This window comes from Pseudorca crassidens, chromosome 18 (genome assembly GCF_039906515.1).
Source record: "Pseudorca crassidens isolate mPseCra1 chromosome 18, mPseCra1.hap1, whole genome shotgun sequence".
NCBI classification, from domain to species: Eukaryota; Metazoa; Chordata; class Mammalia; order Artiodactyla; family Delphinidae; genus Pseudorca; species Pseudorca crassidens.
The window spans coordinates 62,698,789-62,723,968 of NC_090313.1; the positions used below are offsets into that span (position 1 = coordinate 62,698,789).

The 25,180-nt window shown below is 42.4% G+C and overlaps 2 long non-coding RNA genes across 5 annotated transcripts in view; one reads left to right on the forward strand and one right to left on the reverse strand.

Annotated features, from left to right (window-relative positions):
* Positions 1-24,877, forward strand: part of LOC137210914 (uncharacterized) — a 27,918-nt gene extending 3,041 nt beyond the window's left edge. The window contains exons 2-3 of one of the 2 annotated variants that reach the window (XR_010936797.1): positions 22,802-22,905; positions 23,549-24,877. This is a non-coding gene — a long non-coding RNA (uncharacterized lncRNA). Of the gene's footprint in view, positions 1-22,801 lie in introns of both variants that reach the window. The other variant, XR_010936796.1, reaches the window with a different exon arrangement.
* Positions 1-25,180, reverse strand: part of LOC137210911 (uncharacterized) — a 146,941-nt gene that overhangs the window by 1,558 nt on the left and 120,203 nt on the right. The window contains exons 15-19 of one of the 3 annotated variants that reach the window (XR_010936789.1): positions 23,567-24,272; positions 20,893-21,698; positions 12,978-13,319; positions 1,312-1,395; positions 1,050-1,130 (exon numbers count right to left, since the gene is read on the reverse strand). This is a non-coding gene — a long non-coding RNA (uncharacterized lncRNA). Of the gene's footprint in view, positions 1-1,049; positions 1,131-1,311; positions 1,396-11,686; positions 12,205-12,785; positions 13,320-20,892; positions 21,699-23,566; positions 24,273-25,180 lie in introns of those variants that run through there. The other 2 variants (XR_010936788.1, XR_010936787.1) reach the window with 2 other exon arrangements.

Here is a 25,180-nt window from a genome sequence, read left to right on the forward strand (position 1 = left end):
CCAGTGAACTTTGCCCCCATTATAGCAATTCAAGTGTACTCAGCAGTATGAAGCAAGCAAAACTGGTTAACTCCTGAGACAGACTTCCCTGTCTTGGCAGATGAATGCCATCCATGAGCTCGCAGACCTTATTCCTTCTTATATCTGAGATTCTATTATCCTTCCATTATTATTTTCAAAGAAATTAGCCTTTCTTTTTGAACAGCAAAATGTTAGAGCTATTTTGACAGTCTTTCACAGCTATCACTTTAAATAACCATCACAAATAAACCCTACAAAAAGTTTCCTAATAGTTAGTTAGAAGGTCATTTATCTATGTCAAAAGCAATAACAGAGAACGACTACTTGAAAAAAAAAGTCTATCTGCTTCAGTGACACTTGCCAGGAACTCAAGAACTGATAGGACAATAATGTAAAGCATGTGCTTCCGAGTTGACTTTAACATAGTGCTCAGGATTTTCTTTAATGATTTTTATGCCAGCCAGACATCTCCTGTTAGTCAACTCTACTCCCTGTACTGGGTCATACAAAATGGTTTCTTTCTTAAAACTCATTTATCAGTGTATTAAGCCAAACTTTTTTTCTTGGAGTAATCCAAGCCACATTTGTGATCTTTTAAAAATCAGAAACATTACAAAAACTCAGACCCCTAAAAACTAACAATGTTACTAGAGCCTTGATCTATTCATTATTATAATTTTGAGTAATAGTAACTGACATTTATGTGGTGCTTACTGTTGCCAGTCACTGTTCTAAGTACTTTTTATAAACTAATTTAATCCTTGTAGCAACCCCATGAGGTCAAACTGTCTTCCACTTTACAGATGCAGAAGCTGAGGCAAAGAAAAGATAAGAAATGTGCCCAAATTCACATAGGCAATAAGGGAAGTTGGACTCAAACCCAGGCAAGTCTGGCTCTAGAGTCTGTGTTCTTAGCCTCTATGCAAACTGCCTCCCTAGGGTGCTATATTTAAGAATAAATACCCAATTTTCTTTTTGTTTCCTTCTCTCCCTTACTTCAGAAGTTGATATTTGATATTTCAATTTACCAGGCAGGGACTTCCCTGGCAGTCCAGTGGTTAAGACTCCTCGCTCCCAATGTAGGGTTTGATCTCTGGTCAGGGAAGATCCTGCATCCCGCGTGGCACAGCCAATAAAATGAAATGAAATGAAATGAAATGAAATGAAATGAAATAAATTTACTTGGCATTAGTTGCACTCATTTAATCTGGGTTTGCTGAATTATAAGGTATATTACCGATATTCAACAACCAAAAATAAGGCAAATAGCATTGAGACACTTTTACTTACAACAGATTGATATTAGTCATGTTGCAGCTTTGCTGTCAGCAGCAGCGTAGAACATTTTCCAGCAGTGTCCTTCATCGGGTGTCTCTAGATGGCCCAAAGAAAAGGATATTTAGTACTTTCAATTGTTAAGACACTTAAGCCAGGTTGAGATGGAAAATACAGAGCTCTAGCATTAGGAAAGAAAAAGAAGATGGGGTAAGATAAAGGAATTTGATAGAGGTACAGAAAAATAAGAATAATAGAGGATAAAGCAGAACAATTTTTTAATAGTAAAAAGGAAGAAAAAGAAGCCAATAGCAAGTGCTCTATAAATAAGGGGCCAGGGAGTAAAAAATGTGATTTACCAAAAACTTTCAACCTGGAAGAAGTGTACCTTCATCTCCTTCCCTTCTGTGGATGATAAAGCAGGCTATCTTTATCATGAAGTGCCTGTTCAAGTCTTTGCCTTTTTAAAAAAACTGAACTGTTGTTTATTCATATTGATTTGTAGGAGTTTTTTTTAATGTATTCTGGATAAAAGTCTTCTGTCAGATATAAAATTTTATGAACATCTTTGAAAACGACCAGGACCCTGTGGGGCCCTCCTGGGCACAAAAGTCTTTCTGTGTCCTCCGTTTTTATATTTGCAGGAAAAAGGCTTCTGTCTCCTAGACCGACCTTAGTGAATACCAAAGAGCAGATTCAAACAGTTGCTGATCAGGGAAGTAAGGGGATGCAGAAACAAAGGAGGAACAATCAAAAAACTATAGTGCAGGATCATGGTTCCTCCTCAAGGGATATACGTGTAACAATACCCTTGAGTTCTGCAGGAACTAAGGTCCCCACCCAGATAGAGGATGATAACTTCAGGCTGAGCTGCAAGATTATTGGAGCACCGCCCTGTTACCTCACCACCAACCAATCAGAAGAAAGTCTCACACCCTGCAGCCCTCACCCCCAATTTTGCCTGTATAAGCTTTTCCCCCCAGACCAGGGGAGTTCGGGGTTTTGGAGCACGAGCCACCCATTCTCCTTGCATGGCCCTGCAATAAACCTTTCTCTGCTCCAAACTCCAATGTTTTGGTTTGTCTGGCCTCACTGTGCGTTGGGCACACCAACTTGTGAACTTGTGTTTGGTAACATTTTCTCCCAGTCTGTGGCTTGCCTTTTTGCTCTTTTAGTAGTGTCTTTGATGAAGCTCTTAATTATAATTAGATCCAATTTATCAATTTTTTTCCTTTATAGTGAGTGCCTTTTGCATCTGTTCAAGAAATCTTTCCCTACCTATGAGTTTACTCTTAATTTTTAAAAGTCAGCATTGATCACCACATTCATTGATTTATGGAATCTCTCACTAGGATTTTTGGCTAATAAGCTTTGTTGATAAACAGTGCGGGCTCAGTAGTTGTGGTTCACAGGCTCTAGAGCACAGGCTCAGTAGCTGTGGTGCATGGGTTTAGTTGCTCTGCGGCATGTGGAATCTTCCTGGACCAGGGATCAAACCCCTGGTCCCCTGCACTGGCAGGTGGATTCTTAACCACTGCACCACCAGGGAAGTCCCTGGTGTTACATTTTAGGTTAGCTCCTAAATTTTGATTGCTGATCAAAGTAGCTTAGTATTTCATTTGTTGTGCACTCAATAACATTGGGAAAGAGTATACTTTTTCTATGAAATAATTTTTAAGGGTTCACTATTTGACAAACCCTATATGTCTATTGTCAATAAGTTTTAAAATAACATTTCTTTTTTTATATATAGGCAGTAAAACCTCATAGTCACACAGGTTATGTTTGTATACTTACATATTAACTATAATTCATCATACAGGTGATTTTTGACATCTTAATGATTTATTTCAAAGCTGTATCATTGCTTAATGGAATAGGAGAAATTATTTCATGTGAATTTCCTTTAATTATCGTACCAATAATTTATTTTCATATAAATTCTTCTCCAACATTATGTGGCTCTTCCCATTTTGTGATTGTGCCATTCTGTAAGGAACAAGACTTTTATCCTTTTAATTAAAAGATTGAAAAAAATTCCAATCAGATTATGATGGTTTTCTAACATTTCCTTTAAATATCAGAAATATTATATATTTTGCCAACTTTATCAATATTTCTCTGTAAAATGTACACTTAATCTTGATGGTTTCATTGCTTCACTAGAAAGGCATATTGGCACAACGGGTACTTTATCTGTGAGCAAAGTTATGAAACACAACTTCAAATAGCTAACTGAATGTTACCATCTTTTTTTAATATTAGACATTTTGAAATAAGAGCCAAATAAGAATGTTCATATATGTATATATTTACCATATATATATGTGTATATATATGCAGTTCTCACAACAATGAAAAAATGGAAACTATTCTGGCTAATGCAATTGGATGGGTGTTAATACTAATCACCAAGACACCAAGGTTTTCTCATTTGTTGTCTTATTAAACCTTCACAACGACACAGTCCAAATTATGATCCACATTTACAAGATGTGGAAATGGAGATTGAGAAAGATTAAGTATCTTAACCAGAGGCATAACTAATAAGTGCTAGAACCAGAAATCAGGACTACTTGCTTCTTAAACAGGTGTTCTTTCAGTGTTATCTTTCGGCATTTGAGGGTATATAGAGTAGAGCTTAGATTAGTCAGACTAAGGCCATGACTATACATTATGACTAAAATCTTGGATTAGTTGTGGGGGAATTTCTTAGTTACATTAAATGGAGGTGATTATTAGACTTGGAAATTAAGTAACAAAATTTCTGCCCCTAGATTTAATTTAATAAACTCACACATGACGGAGATTAGCTTCCCAGGAGAAGTAAATCGAAAGACGATATATGACCAGAGAACATCAGGTGAGATATTCTTGATAAAATCCCACAGAGACCAAACTGGACTGAGTTGAGGAAGGACGGCAAAGGTGGGAATTCCCTGGTGGTCCAGTGGTTAGAACTCTCGGCTTTCACTGCCGAGGGCATGGGTTCAATCCCTGGTCAGGGAACTAAGATCCCACAAGCCGCGCGGTGTGGCCAATTAAAGTTGTTCTGTGTGTAGATCAGTAAATAAAGCTACAATTGAAAAAAAAAAAGAATAGCAAAGGTGCCTGAGAAGAGGCCAGTGAAATAGGATGAGAAGCAGGAGAGATTCTTGTGTCAAAAACCAAATGAAGAAAGGGTTTCAAGAAGGAGGGAGTGAACAATTGTGTCAAATGCCACTGAGAAGATGGATAAAATGAGGGCTGAGAATGGCTGCCTAGATTTAAGAACATGGAGGACATTGGTGGACTTGATGAGAGCTGTTACTGTAGGGTACAAAAGCCTGACTAGAGTGGGTTCAGTAGCACATGGGAAGAGAAGAAGTGGACATAACAGGAATAAACAACTTCTGAGTTTTTTGGTTTTTTTTTTTAACTGTAAAAGAGAGCAGAGAAATGGCCTGGTAGCTGGATAGAGATGTGTGAGCCCAAAACATTGTGGGGTCTAGAAGTTTTGTTTTAAAGAAGGGAGACACTACTGTTTGTTTGAATGCCGATGGGGAGGGATCCAATAGTGAAGGGAAGATTCCTGATTCAAGAGAAAGAATTGCAGGAACCATATCCTTGAGCAAGTGAAGGGGTGGGATCTAAAGCATAAGTGGTGGAGTTGACCTTCAGTAAGAGCACAGATCATTCATCCTTAGTAAGAAAAGGGAAGGCAGAGCATAGAGGTCTATACAGTTGAAGTAGCTTTTGATACAGCCATTTAATAACCTCCTTGTCAATCATTTGGTTTCTCAGGGATTCTGATACCAGGAAGAAGGTACCTAGCACAGCAGAAATGGGATATTTATGTTACTGGAAGGGAATATTACATGTTGTAAATTAATAAATCGACATTCTGGTTGGTTAGTGAGTGGCTTCGAGTCCTGACAAAGTACTGCAAAGCAATTTAGACAGCTGACAAACTGAACACAATCTTGCAATGAATTTTCAAGGAGTTAATACTCTAATATTTAAAGAGCTCCTAAAAATTGAGAGGAAAGAGACTAACAATTCTTAGAAAAATAGGGAACAGACATGAACAGTCAGTCCACAGATACAGAAAAGCCAATGGTCTTAAACATGTGAAAAGATACTTAACCTTACTTATAACAAGAGAAATGCAAATTAAAGTTACTTGGAGGAAATACTATGTTTCATATTAATGATATTTTATACTTAAAACATTTTTCAGAATAGCTTACAAAAAAAGAAAAATAAATCAATATGCCATTTCTTAACAACTAGATTGTCAAAAGCCCAAAACTTCGATGATACACTCTGTTGGAGAAGCAGTTACTCTCATACACTGCTGATGTATTGATAAATGCAAAATGATATAATCACTACGGAAGAGAATTTGGCCAAATCTAGCAAACGTAAATATGCATTTACCCTTTAACTCAGCAATCCCACTTGTGGGAATCTAGCCCAAAGTCACACCAGCAAAAATGCACATGATGTTTATATAAAACTCTTTGTTGTGACTTTTGTTTTTTTTTTTGGCCACTCTGCGTGGCATGCGGGATCTTAGTTCCCCAACCAGGGGAACCCATGCCCCCTGCAGTGGAAGCGCTGGAGTCCTAACCACTGGACGGCCAGGAAATTCCCTGTTGTGGCATTATTTGTAAGAGTAAAAAAGTAGAAACAACCCACATGTCCATCAATAAGGGAATTAATTGAGTAAACCATGATATGTTCACATAATGAAATGCTATGCAACTCTAAAAAGGAGTGAGAAACATTCCTATATATTGAAATGAAGTAAACTCCAGGATATATTGTTAAGAGAAAAAAATCAAGCTGAAGGATAATAAAGCATGCTGCCTTTGGTGTAAGAAATAGCAGATGAGAATAAGAATATATAAATGTATATGACTGCATTTTTTGAAGGAAATAATGAAAGGATAAACAAAAAAACAATAAAAATAATTACTTAGAGCAGGAGGGAAGAAACAGGGTGGAGGGGATGACATGGAAGAAAGTGAGGCTTCTGTGAATGTGCCTTAGTATACAGTTTTGACTTGGGGACCATGTAAATATTTTACATATTTAAAAACAAAATTAAAACAAAAGAAAAAAGTAATCCCTAAACAAAACAAAACAAAAACTTGAAACTAATGAACCCAAGTTTATGACCAAACCATGTCCCATTCTGGGTTTGGGGCACCTCACCTGGTTGGCCCTGCTAACCCTGGCTGGTTCCAGGTACCAGAGAGAGACTTAGAAAAGTTGGAAGAAGGAACTCCAAAGTGTGAGGTTCCCTGAAACAAGGGGCCCAGAGAAGAGGTTTAAAGGGATGGACTGATTTTAGGGCAACCAAATAGTCAATGATAGAAAGTTCTCCCTTACCGAAGAATCACAGAGGGTAAATGGAAGAAGAATGATACCATTTAAATGTTATCCTTAAAAAAAACCACAAATGGGGCTTCCCTGGTGGCGCAGTGGTTGAGAGTCCGCCTGCTGATGCAGGGGACACGGGTTCGTACCCTGGTCCGGGAAGATCCCACATGCCGCGGAGCGTCTGGGCCCGTGAGCCATGGCCGCTGAGCCTGTGCGTCCGGAGCCTGTGCTCCGCATCAGGAGAGGCCACAACAGTAAGAGGCCCGCGTACCACAAAAAAAACAAAACAAACAAAAAACCACAAATGAAATAAAGGATCAGGGCAATGATCATCAATATTCATTGATGATTGATGATTTGTCTAAAATTATTAGATGAAATGCTGATGGAGAATTATACCGTACTGAAAGCAACTGAATCCACTGGATAGGCTGAGCATCGCTAAAACTGGAAAACCTGATGTTACGTCTCCTAACGTGGTGTAAGAAAAAGGACACATCACCAATGCAAAGTGTTTCTGCCTTAAAAGCTGAGCTTAAATCTGATGAAACGTCTAGATTTGGCTTCCAATTTATAGGCATAGAGAACAAGTTAAATGACTCCACTAGAGCACCATCAGCCAAATCCAAATATAGGACTGTCAGGATCTGTGCAAGGCCTTGGATTGTACCCTGCTTACAAGCGGTCCTGTTTTGTGGATGCCGGCAGAAGACCCAAAATTCCTCAGTCACAGACAAAGGACTTTATTGCTCACAGCAAAAGTAGTATTCAGAGCTTTATGTTGATTTGTGTTGGTTCTCCATGTCCCACAAGCCCCACAAAGGTGACACAAAGGGTCTGTGATGGATGTCTGGGAATGCAGTGGGTTGTACTAGAGGAAAGAATCATGGACTGGGGAGATTCTCTGTATAGTAAGTGAAAGCCAGCCTGCTCTTTGTCTGGGAGAGACATTACCCCTTCTTCAAGGTTGCTTGCTACAAATACAACTCTGAAAAATGGCCCCAGGAAAGAAAGGTCAGAGGTTTGCATTCATGGCATACCCAGCAGGAACATGCAGAGACACCCAGGGCCCATGGCAGATTCCTCTCCACCCCTCAGCCCGGAATAATGCAGTCTTGGCCGAACTTGAGTTTTTACTCAAAGTGTGCCGCTCCACCAGCTACTCTGATTAATCTGACCACAGAGACTGGGAGCAAATTCATTTCATTTGTCTCATTCAACATTTAATCAAAACTACTATCAACAGGACTCCAAGCAGCAGGATGGGGCCATCTTGTAGTCTTTACTTCAGTCACACTCTTCCCCGCCAAGGGTACAGACTCAGCCAGCTATGAGTAAGTCCCATAGGGGATCAGTAGGTCTTATTTCAGATAGCCAGGATGAGGTCCAAGGTGAAGCTATAATCCATTATGATCCACACAAGGGGGTTTAGACTGACCTTCTGGTCTACAGTGTCATTGCAATAATTACAGAGTGCAATAGTTGGGCCAAAAAGCAATCCCATCCCCAACAGAGAGATTGTGGCCCACACTTTCCCACATACAAAAATATAACCTGAGCACTCCACTTTGAGATTTGTCGCTCAACGTGGTTTGTATTACCATTACTTTGGTTAAGCTACAAAACCACTGTCACTAAGGAGTTATAGTCTTGATCACCATATATGACATAACCAAGGCCACTTGGGCATCAGGAGAAGCATATGATTTTGATTTTCTTTTTTTTTTTTTTCTTTTTTGGTTTGCTGGCAGTTTAATCAATGGATTCCTCAAGTACAGTTGAGTAAAAATAGGTAACAAAGGATCATTTGATCTACATTTTTATTTGTCTTCTGATTACTTTAATGGTCTTTCATTATGAGAAAATGGAGAAACTCCCTGAAAAAACAAAAAAAGTAGAGTTATCTTGCTCCATTTTATTCATCATTCTGTTTTAGTGAAGAGAATAACTTATTCCAATTGAGTTTGGGAATGGGGTTCCTGATGCCTAATTAATGTAATTCTGGAATTCAGAAAGAAAACCTCCCTTTTCCCAGACAAGTCGGACCAAGCTATTCAAGTCATATGCAAGATTAAATGTGTTGAAAATGGGCTTCCCTGGTGGTGCAGTGGTTGAGAGTCCACCTGCCGATGCAGGGGACATGGGTTCGTGCCCCGGTCTGCGAAGATCCCACATGCCGTGGAGTGGCTGGGCCCGTGAGCCATGGCCGCTGAGCCTGCGTGTCCGGAGCCTGTGCTCCGCAACGGGAGAGGCCACAACAGTGAGAGGCCCGCGTACCGCAAAAAAAAAAAAAAAAAAGTGTTGAAAATGGCCTGGAGTCTGAAGGGGCGAATCACCATCGCCATCATACTCAGTATTTTGAAGGACCTACTGTGTGCTAAGCACAGTGCCGAGTGTGCCACAGGCCTTCTCCCCAGTCCTCCCAATGATCCTGTAAGGGGAGGTACCAGTGTCCCCATTTGCAAATAGATTTCAGAGAGATTGGTGGCTGTCCAAGGTCAGATTCTCTGGTCAGATTAATCAGAGTAGCTGGTGGAGTGGCACACTTTGAGTAAAAACTCAAGTTCGGCCAAGATTCTGGGCTGAGGGGTGGAGAGGAATCTGCCATGGGCCCTGGGTGTCTCTGCATATTCCTGCTGGGTATGCCATGAATGCAAATCTCTGACCTTTCTTTCCTGGGGCCATTTTTCAGAGTTGTATTTGTAGCAAGCAACCTTGAAGAAGGGGTAATGTCTCTCCCAGACAAAGAGCAGGCTGGCTTTCACTTACTATACAGAGAATCTCCCCAGCTCCATGATTCTTTCCTCTAGTACAACCCACTGCATTCCCAGACATCCATCACAGACCCTTTGTGTCACCTTTGTGGGGCTTGTGGGACATGGAGAACCAACACAAATCAACATAAAGCTCTGAATACTACTTTTGCTGTGAGCAATAAAGTCCTTTGTCTGTGACTGAGGAATTTTGGGTCTTCTGCCGGCATCCACAAAACAGGACCGCTTGTAAGCAGGGTACAATCTAAGGCCTTGCACAGATCCTGACAGTCTTATATTTGGATTTGGCTGATGGTGCTCTAGTGGAGTCATTTAACTTGTTCTCTGGTGGGGAGGTCATATTTCCAATTTACAAAAAAGAAACTGCAAAATCTTCTATACTCCCTAGGCGGCAGAAACAATTCTTAGTACCCTTGATTCTCCTTTTTTCACAACTCTGGATCCCAAAGGACTGTCAGCCAGCATTTTTGGTCCCAGTGACAAATCCAGCTCTAATGTAGATGCTGTAGGGGAATAAGATACTCCAACAGTAAGATGGGCTATCACAGCCTTATGCCACTGTAGCTTTATGCCTCGGACTCACTTGGGCTGATTCCTTGTTCACCAGGCTACCTTCTAATTCCCATGTAGGTCTGAAGAGAGAATGGAGTATTTCTTTGAGTATTTCTGGTCCTTGTGACAGTGATTTCTCAGGCAGACCAGAAAAGTAACTTTTGATTAAGAGCTGTCACATCATATGTGTAGAATTCAGGGAGAAAATACACCAGTCATTCCTTCATCATCATCATCATCATCATCATTTTGGTTGCTTGTGGGCATAAATTCCTCAGTGTAAATTAAATTGGTAATATAGTGACTACAAAAGGGGGATGGGGAATATTCTGACCCACCTTGTCATCCAGAGCCTTAGTTTTGAACTGTTCTAGTTGATTCAGTTCTCATAAAGTCTTGCTTTATCTTTTTCTCAACTTCCAGGTTCTAAGCACTACTGTTCTCCCACTGTTGACTTTACTTGCCCTCTGACCTCATGCAAGGCCCATCTTATCAGCTGAGATCTTAGCTTCTGTTTCTCTACTTTTAGCTTTGTTATTTCAGGGTCCCTTGGGAAAGGCCCATCCTATCCAGGCCCTTGGGCCACAAGGATGCTCCAGTGGCTGGTGCACACTGCACACCCAGAGCTGGGACCTGTCTGGGCAGCTTTTTGCACATAAAATTCCATGACTATAAAGATTTCCACCTAGTACATGTTGACAAATAAAGGATATTGGTTTTAAAGACTTTGTTTTAACCGAAGCACACAATAGAACAATGACTTATAAACCAATATCTAGTGAAAACTGAGAGTATATGGAATATTTTATTTTTATTGGTTGGTAATTATGCCTGAATGATTCACAAAATTATTACAACATTCTTGATTTTATGGTTCCCCCAGGAAATCCTTCCCTATTTTAAATAAAGTGCATTTTATCTATTGAATGCATTTGATACCTCTATCCTGTTATACAATTACAACACTGTAAGTAAATATAAAGAGCTATGTGGTTTGACTACTTCAACTATATAGAATTAGCTCCCTAGGAAGAGCAGTGTTTTTATCCTTTTCCCTTTAGAATCAAAAGGCGTCTGATGACAGCTCTTTGAAAGGATGATGCTGAGACAACTGAATCTTCTCAAGCCTTCATATCTCTATTCTGTTGTGTTAATTTGGATAACTATGAACAGACTGAAATCTATGTCTCTGCTAGGGACCCCAAAGAGCTCACTGCATAGGACCTACCCCAGCTTGGCTTTATATTTTCTGCATTTTTCTTCTGTCACTGTTCAGAAAAGCTATGGGGTTAAAAGAAAAAAGTGTGTTTGTGTATGTGTGAGAAACCATTTCAGTTACCATGTGTTTTAGTACTTAGTATTATTCAAATATATTCATCTAACATTAGGACTGCTCTAACTGGCACACAATTTTTATATATACTTATATACAGCTTCATAGCATACAGTTGAAGACGACTTAGCACCTCTGATGTGAAAGGCACTGGGCAATCTTTTTTTTTTTTTTTTTGCAGTATGCGGGCCTGTCACTGCTGTGGCCTCTCCCGTTGCAGAGCACAGGCTCCGGACACGCAGGCTCAGCGGCCATGGCTCACGGGCCCAGGCGCTCCGCGGCCTGTGGGATCTTCCCGGACCGGGGTACGAACCCATGTCCCCTGCATCGGCAGGCGGACTCTCAACCACTGCGCCACCAGGGAAGCCCGGCAATCTTAAATCTCTTGTGCAACAAAGTAGGGTATAAATCAACCAACTAACAAACTATACAGAGATACAATCTGGGCAATGCAATGAGAACTGTTCTAGTCCTAACCTTGCTAAAACGTGGTAGATATTTTAAAGGCCAAACTCATACTTTAATAATTCATAAAGAATTATTATATAAGGGATTATTACTGAAATAACAACTAGAGCTCTTTTTATAACTGCATGAAGGAGAATCTATGTGTACTATAAATATCTATCATTCATCATTTCTTACATAAATAGTATTTATCATTGTTTCTATAATAGATAAAGTACTATATGTTACCCATTCTTCAGGATTAACTATTTTATGTTAAAGCTACATGAGACAATGCTATTTTAACCTCTCTACAGGATGTGTGAAATTCTAACATACCTGTGGAAATTCAACATTTTCATTTATCACCTGGCACACAACATTAGCCTAACACCTTCTCCTCTCCATCCTCATCCTCATTCCCACTGCCACCTCCTGTGAATTAGGACAGAGGAGAGAGATACTGTAAAAATACAACAAAACTGGGTGAATCTTCCGGTCTGCTTTTATTACCACACACCAGCTGACCCAGGTCCAGAGAGTGACATTTGTATATTTGTTGTACACACTTTCACTCAGTTTACTTCACAAAGCTTAATGCGCTCTGTTCAAATTTGCTACAGGTACATTCTTAACATTTCAGGCATGCATAAAAATAGAGGTTTTGTTTCTGTTTTTTGCCAATTAAATCAAATAAGGAGGTGGCTCTTGTTTTTGGCAATAGGTCTCACATATGCTGAGAATTAGGTGAGGATTTTTAGGGGTGGGAAGCCTGTGTATGGGCTTCCTGTGAAGCCATTAGCTGAAAACCTTTGGTTTAAACCACAGTGTCCAGGGCTGGCCTCCAGCAGGTCAGCGTGCCACCACTGTCTCAGGGGCACACGGCCTCCCACCTGTCCTCACCCCCAGCACCTCTCCCACCCCTATTAGTGGCTATGCACTGAGGGCGGGGAAGAGGCTTTCACTTCTACATTATGCTCTCTGCACTGTCTGCATTTTCACGTATTTACTCTGTGTGTGTGTGTGTGTGTGTGTGTGTGTGTGTGTGTGTGACAACACTGAAGTTCTACTTTCTTTGCCTGCTTTTTTACAAAGCCACACATTTTTTACATTGTATTACAAATGTGAGGCGCTCACCCTGGTGCAGCCCGCCACCCACACTTGCCCCTTCCTCTCCGCCTCCCACCTCCTCCTCTCTCCCTTCTCACCTTTTGCTTTTTCTCTGCTCTCATGAGCTTCCACTTTTGTCCTTCTTTTGCATAGATTTTTCCGAACTGCACTCTTTGCAGGAACCGTTTTAGAGATTCTTCCAAGGCCCTTATTTGTAATTACATCCACCTTTTGTTGCCATGATGGCTGTCCTTTAGGACTTGATTCCAAGACATTTGTCCAGAGTGACTCCTGAGTCGAGTGGCATATTTCTCCGCTTCTTATATTTTTCCCCCCTCATATATTTTGACAAGAATTTTGAAAAATGTGTTCTTCCTCTTCCTTTAAGTCCTTTTTCCTCCTGGCTTGTAGAGCAGGTTTTGTTACCGGCAGAACTTACTCTAAAGTGAAAGGAGACAGAGAGTTAACTAAAAGACACACTGAATTGCTGGGTGTGTCCAGAGTCTGATTAGGTTTGAGAAGAGGAACAGAAAGAATTTTTGTGTTTTAGAAATTGAGGAGGCCTCCTGGCCTAGCGTGAAAAACTCAAACAGATAAAATTCTATTTTAAAAAATCCAGGACTTCCCTGGTGGCGCAGTGGTTGAGAGTCCGCCTGCCGATGCAGGGGACACGGGTTCGTGCCCCAGTCCGGGAAGATCCCACATGCCGCGAAGCGCCTGGGCCCGTGAGCCATGGCCGCTGAGCCTGCGCGTCCGGAGCCTGTGCTCTGCAACGGGAGAGGCCACAACAGTGAGAGGCCCGCATACCGCAAAAAAAAAAAAAAATCCAACAAAGTCTAGTTGGGAAGTTAAGTTAGCATCTTGTTACTAAAAGCATCAGAGGTCTTGGTTATATATATTTTTAATGCACTTGTTACTTATTAATTTAATATGCAAATGCTTACATCTCCTCCTGGCCCCGTTCTTAACCTCTGTTCTTTCCCTGTTAAATCGTGACCTTTCCTTGCAGCCCCTCACTCTGAAGCGCGGCTTTCAGGACTACTCCCAGGTAGCCTGGGGCTTCAGGGGAGCACCGATTAGACTTGTCGCTCCCGTGCAGGCCGTAGTTTCTGCGCACAGAGAAAATGCTGGGGTGAATCATAGTTCTTTCCCAACAAAAGGGCATTGTACTGTGCTGTTTGGTTCAGGCTCTTCCGTGCCACTTGTGGTTGCAAACATATGGGACAGGAGGCTGGTTCCAGAGACGCACCGCTCAAGTTGTATTCTATGCGCTGCTTTGGGCGTGCCCCGATAGACCGTGAGATCCTTTAAGGTTGCGACGCTTTGATTTATCTTCGATCCCCAGCCCTAAATGCACTTGTGCCTAGCTCAGGGAGTGCTAAGCAAGTGTGGCTTGGTGGGAACCCTGCAGGAGAAGGGGAAGGGAGAAAGTTTGCTCTGTGCCCCAGGAGCAGGAGTGGTGCCCTTAGGAAGCCAGCTCACCTGCACATAGCCGGCAGGGGGCGCAATTGCATCAGTACTAGATAGAACGTGTTTCTTCGGCCCCACTTGTTAATTTAAGCCTTACCTGTTTGGTGAACCCAAAGGCCTGAGTCCCTAGAAATTTAAACTTAAACCTGCACATACGCATTAGAATATCACCTGTTGTACAGAACAAACCCGCATTATATTTAGTCCAAAAGGCACAGATCTCACAGAGTCAGATGTAAAGAGGAAAAGTACCTGGTCAGTCTTCCAGGAAATTTCAATAATTTTGAAGTTGGAGGCTCTTACACTCACTTGACCAACCTGTTCCTCTAATCTAGCCACCTCATTTCTCAGATGAGAAGCCAAGGTTTATGAAACCAGTTATCTAGGCTCCTCAAGAAGATGTAGCTACAGAAAAATTATACAGTACTTTTCTGGGTTTTAGGCATGTGTTGAAAACATGTGGAAAGGTGGCCATTTGGAAAAATTGCACCTACAATCCTCCTTTCTCTCTCTCTCTCATATTTACATAGGTACATACATGTACATGTATAAAACATGTAACATTTATGCACAAAATATATGTATATAATATGTATTTTATATATAATAAATATATATTAAAGATCTCTCTATCTATCTATATTTTTTCAGGCCCTTTAGAGAGGCAGCATAGCCTAGTGAACTCAGCATATGGCTGTGACCCACCCAGACTGTCTCAGTTTGAATTCTTGGTTCTGTCACTTAGCTGTGTGACCTTGGGCAAGTTACTTAACCTCTCTGTGACTTAATTTCCTTGTCTATAAATGAGGTTAATAACAGTATCCGTTTCATTAGGTTATTTTAAGGATTAAAAAAGTTAATCTTTGTAAATCTCTTAGAACGGTACTTGGTACATAAAAAAGTACTATAATAATTTTTAAATAGAATTTATATAATTTTGAAAAATACCATTTTAATAATGAATGTAGATAACACTGCAAGGGTACTTTTTAAAAGGTTGGAAGTTGGCTTTTAATATATCTTTTTTAGGGAAAATCGATTGTGTCATAAATGATAGAAGTGTGAGAAAGAATGTGCAGCTAGTGAACCTGCCCACCAGATTGAGTCTGAAGCTTTACATTATGATTCCAGGCGAGGCTCTGGTTTCCAGGGTGCAGAAAAGTATCTGACATTTTTTTTCTCATTTTGGAAAGCTTAAAAACAACCACCCCAAATTCAAATGCCCAAATCTTCAAAGAATTGTGTGCTTGGAGCATTTTAAATGTACCTGCCCCTTGCAGTCTACTGTTTCAGAGAAATCATGACTTTATTTTTGAAGCTGGCTCTTAATCAGCTTCCTCCCCTTTTCCTGAGTGTCTCCATCTGAGCCAGCCATTGCTGTATTCTGCTTGTCTGTTGGGGCTGCAGGGAGTGGCTGGCAAGAAAGATGAGCAAGGATAGTCTGTCCAGGCCACATGGGACATCTCGACTCCAGGGTCGGCCGTGGAAAAGGTGGGTCCCTGCCCTGCGATAGGCCACTAGGATCCAGCTGAGGACCAGGTCAGGGCAGTCGGGCCCAGCTCTAAGGGGCTGTCACTGGATAGGTCAAAGCAGCTCTAAGAGGGCAGAAGAGGCAGCTCTTGGATCGGAATTAGAGGCCCTACCTGGGGAGAAGCACAGCAGAAGAAATGCCCTAGGGTCTCACCTGAGGAGAGGAGTGGCGGGAGGTCTCCAGGAAGAGAAAAGAGTCCATAAAAGAGGTCCTTGCTGTGAGGGGGCAGGGCAGAGAAGCTGTCTGGGAAGAAGAATGGCTGGTCTACAGTTGGGTGGGGGGCTCAGATCACCAATAATCAGGGAGATCTGGTGAGGCAGAAGAAGATGCTATCAGGAAAGTTCCTGAAGGGCCCGAAGCAGGCCCTAAATTCCCCACAGGCAGCTCTTCACATGCTACCTGGAGGCCACCATTGGGAGGCTTTGAAAGAAGATACCGGGTTACCTATACAAGCACTCGCCAAGCCAGGTGACCCATTGAGAGAAGCTGCTAATTGTAACAGAGGCAAAATGTTATCTGTACTAAGTTTAAAAGAGTTTTCCAGGGGGAAATGAGGACAGGCCAATGCAGCCAAAAAGAGCTGGGTGTTGGTTTTGCAGAAAGCTAAGTTACACTGACAAAGAGGGTTGCCAGGTGTCCTGTATTGAACCAGACAGCATGGTATTTTAGTTTCTGGTGTATTAAAATGCAGCAAATACCTGTTTTTTAAAAAATCACTATTATTTCAGATATACTTTTTCTTACATTTTGATTGATTTTTAATCAGCAGAGGTTTGTAATTTCAGCTTTTATTTACTCCTTCTGCTAACTATTAAATGGACAAGCACTACTTAAAGGAGCCTTATGATCCTTTTGAAATGTGAGGAATTCTTTTAGGTATCTGTGTGCAAGTAAACTGTTCCAAGACTAATGTTAAGTATTCTGTTAAATAAAGTAAATGTCTGTCCCTTAGGAGGGGAGGGTACACTCTACAAAACAATTTTTTCCCTCAGTCTCTGTGGTGTGGATATTTTTGTAATCCTAGGAAATAGTTATCTTTAGGGCAATAAGAAGAGCTAACATTTATTGAGTGTTTAGCATGTGCCTGACACTGTGTGAGCAACGGTTGTCCTCTACCCTCTTTCTCACAACAATCCCGAGAGAGGTGTTCTAATTATCCTCATTTTACAGAAGAGGAAACAGGCACAGAAAGATTAAGTATTGAGGCCAAAAACCTAGATGTTATTCTTTTTTTTTGGTTTATTATTATTATTATTATTATTTTGTGGTACGCGGGCCTCTCACTGTTGTGGCCCCTCCCGTTGCGGAGCACAGGCTCCGGACGCGCAGGCTCAGCGGCCATGGATCACGGGCCCAGCCACTCCGTGGCACGTGGGATCTTCCCGGACCGGGGCACGAACCCGTGTCCCCTGCATTGGCAGGCGGACTCTCAACCACTGTGCCACCAGGGAAGCCCTGTTTATTATTTTTTAAAATTTATTTTTGACTGCATTGGGTTTTCATTGCTGCTCATGGGCTTCCTCTAGCAAGCGGGGGCCACTCTTCGTCATGGTGCGCAGGCTTCTCATCACAGTGGCTTCTCTTTTGGAGCACGGTCTCTAGGCACATGGGTTTCAGTAGCTGTGGCTCCCAGGCTCTAGGATGCAGGCTCAGTAGTTGTGGCTCGCGGGCTCTAGAGCGCAGGCTCAGTAGTTGTGGTGCACGGGCTTAGCTTCTCCACGGCATGTGGGATCTTCCCGGACCAGGGCTTGAACCTGTGTCCCCTGCATTGGTAGGCAGATTCCTAAGCACTGTGCCACCAGGGAAGCCCTAGATGTTATTCTCAGTTCCTCTTTTTTTTCTCAGACGCCTCATTATTAACAAATTCTGTCAGCTGTAACACCAAAATATATCTAAAAATCTGACCTTTCTTCACCCTAGCTCAAGTCCTCATTATCTTTCTTGATTAGATGTTGCATTAACCTCTGACTGCCCCCGAGGCCACTCTTACCCCCGGTACAATCTTCCATGCACACTACAGCCAGAGTGGTATTTTTAAACTGTAAGTCAGACCACGTACTCTCCAACGACTGTCCTTCACATATAAAATAAAGTGGGGGACTTACAAGGCCTTACATGAGCTGGTTCCTGGTTGCTGTGTGCAGTCTTCATTCATTTAACAAAAAATTATTGACAGCCTACTATGTCCCAGGCACTGTTCTAGATGCTGGGCATACTGTTCCTGTCCAGAGCTTACATTCTAGTGGGAGGAGACAATAATCAAAGAAGTATGTAGGATGATACCCATTATCTTGTAATAAGCTATAATGGAGCATAATCTACAAAAATACTAAATCACGAGGCTTTACACCTGAAGCTAGCACAATATTGTAACTCAACTATACTTCAATTAAGAAGAAAAGAAATATGTAGGCTATCAGATGGTGGTGAGTGCTATGGACAAAAGTGAAGTGGGAAAGGAGAATAGGAAGTGTGAGTGGCAGTGAGGGGCCACTGGGTGGCTGAGCAGATGACCAGGAAGGCCTCCTGAGAAGATGACAAGGGAGCAGACACTGGAAGAAGAGGAAGGAGTGAGTCAAATGGATTCTGGGGGAACATTCCAGGCAGTGGGGATGGCAAGTGCAAAGGCCCCAAGGAAGAGGTGTGCTTGGCATGTTTGAGTAACGGCAAGGGGGCCGATGTGGCGAGAGCAGAGAGAGTAATGCAGCGGGTAAGCGGAGGGCAGAGAGGTCCTGGGTGTGGTCGGGGAAAGCGCAGACCATGTAGGAACTTGTAGGTCCCTCTCCTGCTCCACTGTAGGCATGGGACTTTGAGTGGGTGGCTGGGCAGCCCCGGGAGGAATATGAGCAGTGCAGTGATGTGACTGGGTAGCAGGGCAGCAGTGGCTGCAGGGAGACTTGTTCAGAGTCAGAGGTGGGAGCGATAAGGGTGGCATGGGCCAGGATGGTGGCAGTGGGGGAAAAGGGTTCAAATGTTGGTGATGAGCCTGTAAGTGAGAAGCGAGAATTAACCGTTGGATTTACTACGGTGAAAGATTTAGCAACGGAGGCAGTTTCAGTAGAATGGTGGCTCAAGCTGGGCTGCAGAGGGTTCAGAGGAAATGGGGGGAGAGGAAGTGAAGACAGTGAGTGAAAGTGGTTGTGCTGTAAAGAATGTCAGAAAATGGGTGGTGGCTAGAGGTGCAAGTTGGGTCAAGAGAAGCCTTTATTGAAGTGGAAGAAATTACAGTGATTTCTTATGATGATGGGACTGATGGAAGAGGAGGAAAGAAACTTGCTGGAGCAGGAGAGGGGGTGAGTTTGTGTACCTTTGGAAGGCCTTCAGCCCCCGTGATAGGAGGGGAGGTGGGGATATGGACACAAGCACGGGTGGGTGGGCAGGTATCGGGGTGGGAGCTTGTGGGCCTCCATTATTGTTTGCTTCTATTTTCTCAGTGAAATAGGAAGCTCATCAGTGAAGAGTAAGGGTTGGGGAGGAAGTGTTGGAAGTTTGAGGAAAGAGAAAATGGTATGAAGCTAAAAGGAGTTGAATGTTTACTTAGGGGAGTGATTATAATAATGGATCTCATATCTAAGCTGGTTAAAGAGGGACGTGAGGACATGAGGGAGGACGGGAGCAAGCAAAATGTAGTGAAACAGTAGACTACAGGATTGAATGGAGTTGGGGAATTTTTGGAGTTGGGATTGGAAGACGGGAGGTGATGGTGAAAAGTGGGAGGCTTCACGTGCCACCAGTCTCTCTCCTACACTCTGTGTCAGCTCACTAGCCTTCTTCGGTTCTTCCAACACTTCACGTTTGTTTCTGCCTCAGGGCCTTTGCACTTGCTCTTCCCTTCACATCTTTGCATGATTTGCTCCCTAACTATGCTCAGCTTTCTGCTCTGTCATCACATCCTCAGGGAGATTTTCTCTGCTCATGTAGGTAAAAGGCAGCCTCTGTCCCCTGACCCTGTTTCATTTTTCCTTGTGGCATTTCTTGCCACCTGAAGTTATGCTATATTCATTCATATGTTTACATTCTGTGTCTCCCACTAGAATGTAAGTTCCACAAGGGTAGGAACATTGTCTTGTATACCACTGTATCCCTGATACGTAAAAGGCACTCAGTAAATAAATAAATTTAAATGAATAGTGAATACATGAACTTCCCAAGGTCACTCAGCTAATAGGTGATGCAGGTAAGATTCCCACCCAGCACTCTGGCTCTAGAGCTTTTGCTCTTAAACACTCAACAGAGAGAAAGAAGAACTAGAAGGAGAGAGAAGCTGCTGTAGCCCTCTTGGAGCTTTCAATCTCTGAGATTTTAGGAGCTTCCCTATAGATGGAGTTTGAGGGGAAGAAGGAAAATACTCCTCTACTGGAAGCTTTATTGGAAAAGGCAGAAGGTGAAAAATAATTTCCTGGATAGAAAAACAGAAGGACAAAAACAAACCAGTAACAATGTACAGGTCTGAGATTGGAGTATTGATCGAAGGCCACTTAAGACTTATTTATGATTTCTTTTTCCAAAGAAAATGCATTAAGGCAGTGCTTTTGGAATTAAAATTTAAAAATTATCCATTTTTTAAAAGAAAGAGAACTGCAGTCAATCTGGTGGTGAAAGCAAAGGGTGAGACTTTAAGTTCATCTTTCCTGGGAGAGCAGCTGGTTTAGAAGATAAAGCTATGCAGATGTAGGGCTTCCCTGGTGGTGTGGTGGTTGGGGGTCCGCCTGCCGATGCCAGGGACACGGGTTCGGGTCCTGGTCTGGGAGGATCCCGCGTGTCGCGGAGCAACTGAGCCCATGCGCCACAACTACTGAGGCCCGCACTCTGGAGCCCACGAGCCACAACTGCTGGGAAGAGGCTCGCGCACTGCGGTGAGGGGTGGCCCCCGCTCGCCGCGACTGGGTAGGGCCCGTGTGCAGCGGCGGGGACCCAGCGCAGCCAAAATAAATAAATAAAATTGAAAAAAAAAAAGCTATGCAGATGTAAAGCAAAGATTTTGAACCATCCCTTTTCTGGGTTACACTTACATCTTTAGTTTCATGAAGGATGACTTGAAGCAGCCACACTTGTGATGCAAAACTTATTCCTCAGTGTTATTTTCCACTTGTAAATTGGTTGGATCTACTTGAGTCAAACTGTGCTTTTGTAGACTTCGTTGCTTCTTTTGGACGTGTTCTTTCAAATTAGGTTACAGAAACAAGAGCTGAATTATATACACAGCTGCAGAAATAGACTCTACTTTCAAATGTAAGATGAAAAATATGAAAATTGAGAGAGTTCCTTTAGTGTTGAAACTGCCCAACGTTCTTGGTAAAGTTCTGTTTCTTAACGCAGTCAGAAATTGGTGGGTGGGGTGGCCACATGGCCTGAGGAGTCAGGCAGGCCCCCTTTAGAGCAGAAGTTGCAGTCACTCAGATGGATGTTTGAATCCAGTTCTGTTCCTCATAGTTGGATGACCTTGGTCAAGTCATTTAACCCGGTTACTTTCCTTACTTGCAAGAATCCATGTGCCCAGAGCTCCCTCATGGGGTGCTGTGAGAATTAATTGAAATGATGTATGCAGTGTCATGGAGTGATTTGCTTGATAATTGGAAGTCATTGTGTAAATTGCTGGCAGACTACTTCTTGCTTTTGTGCACTTGTGTTTTTGTTCTCACTCTGTTCATAGACAGCATGACGATATAATTTAACCTCCACACTGGGACTCTTTTGAGAATGAAAGGGGACACCAAACCAGAGAGAACTCTGGGCTTAAGTCAAGATTCTCCTCCAGGCAAACCAAGATGTTAGGGTCACCCTCCCGAAGACTGAGAAGCCTGTAGGAAGGAGGTGCCTGCCGGAGGGACAGAGAAGAAGGGGATGAGGTGGGCAAAGACGGGTTTTGTCTGTATTGGCATGCTGGTTAGGAACTAGAAGTCAGTTTGAAACATATTAAGAACAGAAGAAGCCCTCTTTCCCTTCTCTCCTGCCACCTTATAATTTGGCGACGGACCTTTCTCCATTGTGCCCAGATTCGGCTGGAGATTAAGCCAGCACGTGCCAAGATGGCATCAAATCACAGGGGTAGGCTGGGGACCCCAGCGTGGTTATGAGTAGGCCGTTTCTTCTGAGCCAGACTACGGGGATTTATGCTACTGTGTTTATTTCTCTCTGTTACTTGCCAGCACAGTGATACCCAAACCTGCAAGAATTTAAGGATAACTGACATTACTTTAAAATACCCATTCCCAGGCCCCCACCAGAGAACTGAAGCCAAATCTCCTGACATTCCGTATATTTAAATGAGTGTCTGGGGCAGTCTCTGTGACCGGCAAGGTTAGGAAACATTGCCCTTGCCTTGAGAAAAGCTGTTTACCAGTGGTCCCCAACTTTTTTGGCAGCAGGGACCAGTTTCATGGAAGACAATTTTTCCACAGACTGGGTGGGGGGAGGGTGGCTCAGGCGGTAATGGGGAGCTGTGGGGAGCGGTGGGGAGCGATGGGGAGAGGCAGATGAAGCCTCGCTCGCTGGCCCGCTGCTCACCCCCTGCTGTGCAACCTGGTTCCTAACAGGCCACAGACTGGTACTGGTCCGTGGACCCGGGGTTGGGGACCCCTGGGTTAAACTTTCTGGCTTTGACTTGATTGTGCCACGGGATATTAAGAAATGTCTTTTGTCATCTCACATATGGGCCTCAAATATGAAAGGAAGAATCAATCCGAGGAGGCTCTGATGGAGCAAAGATGATGAGTGTCCCAAAATACAGACAAATCTCCAGGACAGGGTGTAGGGTTCTGTTGTCTGTCTGCTTCTGGCCCTGCACTCACTGGGGCCTTTTTCAATGTCAACTTTGGAGGAGCTGAGCCTTATATTTATTATAAAAGCAGTGATTCCATGTCCTCATACTTTATTTAGTTATTGCTCTTTCTCTTCTTTCCCCATCATGCTTCCGGAAAGAATTGTTCATACCTCCTGTCTCCATTTCCTTAATTCTCATTCACTCCTGACTATAGTGGAATGAAGCCTGGCCTGGGTGATCTGCCCTGTGTGATCCTGAGCAGGTTAATGAATCACTCCAGCCTTAGTTTCTCCACTTCACTTCTACACGAGATAATGCATTTCATGCCCCCTACCCACCTTTGCCCCGCATAAGGAGATGAACTTTCTCTTCCTGAAAGCATTAGAGACCTAACTGTAAGATTCAATTATTCAGTTATTTTTCAGGGCTCAATTTACTTTTCTCATCAACAGCTAAGACCATACTCAGTTTTTGAAATTCTTATTTTTTTCTTACATTTATGTCATTTTTCCCAGTTTTTGCCTCCTGGTTCTTTTTCCTTTACATATACCTTATACTTAGATGTATCAATGGAATTATGTGGCCATTAGAAAGTATCTCTATAAAGACTGTGGAAAGATGATTACTTGAACATCTTAAGTAGAAATAGTGCAATGCAAAATGCTACATGTTAAAAATAGGTAAGGTGCTGTTGGTCTTAAGAAGGCATTATGGCCACATGACCAAAGATAACAGAATCTTACCCTAGACTGTGGCCACACCCACACTCACACCTAAGATCCCTCAGGGACACAAAGGGAACGTAACAAATGAGAATTAAAGTATCATTTGCTATGTGTACTCTGGTAAGCTGGGCCTGAGCACTGCTTTGGGCTTCACATCTGAAGACTTCCTCTATCTTCCAGGCATAAATAAACTCTTACCTCGGCAGGAGCGCATCAGATATGTATGCCTGGTTCTCTGCCTGAGAGGGAACAGATCCTGGTTTCAGCAGTGAACAAAGAGGCAGCAAAAAAGATAAATTCTCGCTTGAGTGTGCTGGAGCAGGCTCACATGACTTGAGAGCTGATTCTGATAACTCTTCCCAACTCTGCAGTCAGCATTCAGTGAACTCAAGTTGACAGCTTGCAGTCAGCCATGGTGGGAGAATTTACAACATGGAAACTGGTAAACACTGCGAAGTGTGGCTCCCTATCCCCCACCCTTGCCCAAAGCTGCGTGTTAACTGTTGATTAGCACACCACTGGGAGAGGCAGAAAACATGTTACTCCCCTACTCTGAGCTGGCTCTGGTTATGTGCACCACTCTTTCATTGCAGGAAGAGATAGCAACATCTAGATTCATTATCTGCAATAATAAAGATGATGATAATGACGATAAACACTTAGTGAGCACGTCTAGATGCTGTGCTTCACTGTACCAAGTGCTTCCCCTGCATAGCCTTAATATATACTCAAATGACTTTATGAAATAGGGACTGTCATTACCTCTATTTTACATATGAGGAAATTGAAGACCAGAGTAAGTAATTTGTCAAATGTTCCACTGCTGATGAATAGAAGATTCTGGATTCCAGTCCAGGCAAGGCCTCTCTAGAGTCTCAGCTCTGATCTCCATGACAACCCCTTCCTGTGGAAAGTAGGAAGAGAGGTTGGAAAGTGTCATCCCCAACTAGCAGTTGACAGCATGTATTACTATGATAGAAACATTAGATGTTACGGAAAAACCTGAATGAACTTTCTGACCAACCCAATATTTAAAAGATGCATCCTTGTGTATTGTGATACAACTTTTATATAAGATTTTCAAACTTGCAAAATAATACAACATATTTTCATGGATATTTACATATGTGGTAAAAGTGTAAAAACATACATGGAGATAATGTGGGTACCTGGCTATTTTTTATGTTACCACTTTTTTGTATATTTAAACTATTTTGTAATAAAAATTTAATGTATTTCTATATAAGGTAATCCGATTGGTTTTAATGTGAGATTATAGGTAGTTCTACTCATTTATTTTATTTAAAAAATTTTTTTAAAGATGTTTATTTATTTATTTATTTGCCACGCTGCACAGCTTGAGGGATCTTAGTTCCCTGACCAGGGATTGAACCTGTGCCCCCTGCAATGGAAGCACGAAGTCCCAACCACTGGACCATCAGGGAATTCCCTCTAATCATTTATTTAAAATTTTTTAATATTGTTGTATTGTCCTTTTTTTTTTTTTTTCCTTGGCTGCATGGCGTGGCATGTGGGCTCTTAGTTCCGCCAACCAGGGATCGAACCCATGCCCCCTGCATTGGGAGTATGGAGTCTTAACTGCTAGGGACTGCCAGAGAAGTCCCAGTATTGTCCTTTCAATTACAAAAATTTTTAAAAGAGTGAGTGCATGCTAAAACTGGTAAAACCTGAATAGCCTGTAGTCTATTTAGTTGTCAATGTTAATTTCCTAGTTTGGGTACTGTACTATGGTTATATAAGATGTCATCATTGAGAGGAATGAGTAATGCAATGGATCATTATTATTTTAAA